Below are 4,814 nucleotides of genomic sequence, written 5' to 3'. Positions count from 1 at the left end.
CTTTACAAAGTTCACATATTATATTCCCCGTTGAAAACTTCAACTAGTTTGTCATCAATCACCAAAAAGGGGGAGATTGTAAGTGCATCTAGTGCCACCCCTAGTTGGTTTTGGAGTATTGACGACAAACCTAGTTGAGGGACTAATGTGTTTGTGAGAATTGCAGGATAACACAGGTAGAAGTCCCTCATTGATTCGTTTTCCTACCAGAGCTGACCCCTAAAAATGTATGAAGACATTGAAGTCAAAGGTGGTATGTGAAGACATTCACATTGAAGACTATAACAAGAGAAGACATCGCATGAAGACTATGGAGCGCGAAGACTTAGATCTTTCGTAGTTCTTTTTCTTCTTTGTTGAGTCATAGGAATCACCGTACTGTTAAGTGCGGTCCAAGAGAACCAGTCAGAATGACTGAAGTGATGCTTAACCATAATCCTATGTCTTCGAGTGAAGACTATGAGAGCGAATCTTGTTCAGAGTTGGACAAGTCAGCTTTGCTTGTAGCCCAAGTAAAGTTGCCGTGTGTGTTTGAAATCTGACCATTGGAACACGTGTAAGTTCCTTAGTGACCCAGGGTCATTTCAGACAAATCAGGTCGGGTTGCCTAGTGGCTATAAATAGCCCACCCCCTACAACCATGAACGGTTGGCTGCTCAGAGTTAAAGTACGGCTTTTGTCGTTTGAGAGCAACCCACCTCGAAGCCTTTGAGAGAGAATTCCTTGAGAGGATAAAGCCCTAACCACCCAGAGCCAAAGAGTGTTAGGCATCACTTAAGTCTTCTTGTCTGTGTGATCTGAAGACTTATTACACTTGAGGACCGTGAATCCTCTAGCCGGTTAGGCGTCGTGTTCTGAGCATCCAAGAATCATTGTGGATCACTGGTGAACAAAGTTTGTGAAGGTTTGGAAGTCTACCTTGAAGACTTACCAGAGTGATTGGGCGAGGACTGGGTGTCCTTAGCTCAAGGGGAATAAGGTGAAGACGAGGTCTTCTAAGTTGAATCTCAGCCTCCCTAACCAGACGTACAGTTGTCACAGCAACTGGAACTGGTCCGACAAATCATTGTCTTCAACAAGTCACTGGTTTCATCCTCCCCTTCCCTTTACTTACTGTTGGTTCTTGTGAAGTCATTGTACGATAGCATCACCATTCGACTTCACTGAGTGATTACTTGTTCTGATTGGCTTCACAATATCTTCCTACCTGATCCTTACTGCCTAGCTGCTATTAGTCATTGTGCTTTCACTTCATTGAATACGTGACTATGGTTTGTCTAGTGTAGTCTACCTTCTGCTGCATGATAATAGGTTTATTTCTATCATTTGTCTTTGAAACTTACATGTTTTGAAGACTTTCATAAAAATCTCCTATTCACCCCCCCCCCTAGTCGATCACTAGCACTTTCACTATGACTTTGCTATGCTTAATGCTTGTCACTACGGCCCGAGTGCCATGATTTCAGATATGAACCTATTATGTTTTCATCAATATATGAGTGTTCTTGATCCTATCTTGCAAGTCTATAGTCACCTATTATGTGTTATGATCCGTTAACCCCGAAGTGACAATAATCGGGATACTTACCGGTGATGACCGTAGGTTGAGGAGTTCATGTATTCACTATGTGTTAATGCTTTGTTCCGGTTCTCTATTAAAAGGAGGCCCTAATATCCCTTAGTTTCCGTAAGGACCCCGCTGCCACGGGAGGGTAGGACAAAAGATGTCATGCAAGTTCTTTTCCATAAGCACGTATGACTATATTCGGAATACATGCCTACATTATATCGATGAACTGGAGCTAGTTCTGTGTCACCCTAGGTTATGACTGTTACATGATGAACCACATCCGGCATAATTCTCCATCGCCGATCCATTGCCTACGAGCTTTCCATATATTGTTCTTCGCTTATTTACTTTTTCGTTGCTATTGCTATCATCACTACAAAATACCAAAAACATTACTTTTACTACCGTTACCTTTTGCTACCGTTACCACTATTATCATATTACTTTGCTACTAAACACTTTGCTGCAGATATTAAGTTTCCAGGTGTGGTTGAATTGACAACTCAGCTGCTAATACTTGAGAATATTCTTTGGCTCCCCTTGTGTCAAATCAATAAATTTGGGTTGAATACTCTACCCTCGAAAACTGTTGCGATCCCCTATACTTGTGGGTTATCAGGGGCTTAGAGGGATGACCCGCCATGAGATCCAGCAACGGATCAAATCAACCCCGGTTAAGTCGTTCCCTAATAAAGCGTTAATCCTTTTGATTGATGGAATCAGCTTCTTGCGTTCGGCAGCAGTAAGCTTGTCAGGGGGCGCAAATTTGGAGTCAAGACGCTCGGCGCAATAACTCGGCAGTGGCTTCTCATTTGCTGGTGAAGTGTCTTGACAATAAAACCAAGTCTGATTCCAGTCTTTGGGATGACTCGGCAAGACTATGAGGGGGAAGACGGCGCCCTGTCGTCGTTGAATCGAGATGCCTCCAAGTTCCAAGCTAGGGCCATTGGTGCACTCGTTCTGGCGGTTCAGATGAAAATACTCTCTAAAGAGTTCCATAGTCAGTTCTTCTTGAAGGTACACCTCACAGAAAACTTGGAAATTACAGATATTGGATATGGAATTGGGCCCGAGATCTTGAGGGTGGAGTTTGAAAAAATGAAGTACATCTTTGAAGAACTTTGAGCCGGGTGGTGAAAAGCCACGGTTCATGTGGTCAGAAAAGACAATGACTTCACCATCTCTTGGATTGGGTCGTTCCTCGTCCGGGTCAGGTGCACGATAAGACATGAAATTCTTCCCTGGCAAAAATCCTATGGAGAAGAACTCCTTCAAATTGTCCTTAGTTACTGTTGAGGGAACCCAGTTGCAGACAGTCGGTGCTTTGGCCGGCATGATGTTCAAAAGACGAACTGAAAAGAAAGCAACATGCCGGTTCAATTCAATGATAATGGTACAGGGGAGTAATGGCGTCTTAAGTAAGGGCTAATGTCATATAAGGAAAATTAAGCCGACGCAATAAGCCGCCATGACTACAGATATTTGAGAAAGCAGATTCAGCCAAGTCTTGAGACAAACAAGTTTCCTAATTGCTTGATATTATTCCAGATCAAATGGCTATTCAAAATGGAAAAAATTCTAGACCTAAAATTTTTGCACAGATGAGTTTGTCAGTCCTAATGAGGCCTTTATACTGGGAAAATGGATCTATCAGTGTCAAGAGCAGGCACAAAAACAACTACCGCACAAGCACATATCTCTTTTGGGATCAAGAAGAGGCTACAGTTGAAGAACTACGGAGAAACTACGATGAACTGTGAAGAACATGTAGAGACCTAGAAAACCCTAATGCAGATCTGAGGAGCAAGAAGGGAAACGCTTACAGCCACAGATCTTCCGCAGAAGGACGCCGCCGTTTTTTGGATTAAAATCCGGTCGATGCAGCGGCCAAGGTCGGCGGAGGTGAGGTGCTCTCTGACGGCGACGGAGCTCGAGCAGCAGCGGAGGTCGCGAGAGGAGGAAGACGAAGAATAGAGGAGAATGAGAAAGACCAGGGTGTTCCTATTTATAAGGGGATAACCGAACAGGCGGGCGCGAAAATCGAGGAAGACCCGAATAATGATTATCCAACTAAACGGACGCCTCGATTCTCGGAAGGCATTAAAGAATAAAGATCCGTTAAGAGATGACGTCATAATAGTTTCTGTGTTTTCAAGAGATGACGTCATGGCGGGTTGTAAAAATTTCTGCGAAGAAAGGAAGACGGATTTTTTCTAAGTATTGAAGATTGACAAAGAACAAAGTTCAAGGTCAACCTGGGGCCTAATGTTGGGGCTATAGCTATCAGTTATGACCCGCCCAGGAGGGGCCGGGTCAGTACCAATGACGGGTCACAAAGGAAGCCCAGTAGACATTCAAGACGATAATTATTTAAGGCTATTGAAGGCCTAAAGCCTAGAGGCGGCTTAAGGCCCAATATTGTAAACCGAGCCGGACACGCTTTATGAGCCGGCCGGGACTCTATAGGCCACCAGGTGTCAACCCGTGTATATAAGGGGACGACCCGGTGGCAGCTTAGGGCAAGAAACAAGAGATCGATAACCAAGCCGGTGGATTAGCCTCTTGGTGATCGAAACCCCAGCAATTCCAACACAACTAGACGTGGGCTTTTACCTTCATCGTAAGGGGTCGAACTAGTATAAAACCTCTCATGTCCTTTGTCCCGATTAACCCCTTTAAGTTTCCTAGTTGCGATGGCCCTACGACTAAGTCCTTTTGCTAGGACATTTGCCGTGACAATTCCATGACAGAATCTGTCAAAAACAGAAAAGTCTATAGTAATCTGTAGGTTTCGAATACTTATCGAACCCCAAAAATTATAGAATAAATTGCTGGACGTGAGGAATTGATCTATTAATCATCTTAAAAAATAATTAACTAAATAGTACTCTCCGGTAAAAAATGGCAGCAAATCTCGTGAATGCTAAAGTTTCTATTTTTTACAGCAAGATCGCAAAGACTTTCCCCAAGTCTTCCCAAAGGTTCTACTTGGCACAAACACTAATTAAAAGCATAAAACCACATCTAAACAGAGGCTAGATGAATTATTTATTACTAAACAGAATCAAAAAGCAAAAAACAAAAATAAAATTTGGTTGCCTCCCAACAAGCGCTATCGTTTAACGTCGCTAGCTAGGCATAAAAGCAAGGATAGATCTAGGTATTGTCATCTTTGGTATGCAATCCATAAGTGACTCTCATAATAGATTCATAAGGTAATTTAATTTTATTTCTAGGAAAGTGT

The sequence above is a fragment of the Triticum urartu genome, chromosome 3A (genome assembly GCF_056163025.1).
Source record: "Triticum urartu cultivar PI428250 chromosome 3A, HENAU_Tu73, whole genome shotgun sequence".
Classification (NCBI taxonomy): Eukaryota; Viridiplantae; Streptophyta; class Magnoliopsida; order Poales; family Poaceae; genus Triticum; species Triticum urartu.
The sequence above is the reverse complement of the archived record's forward strand: the minus strand, read 5'-3'. Positions refer to the sequence as shown.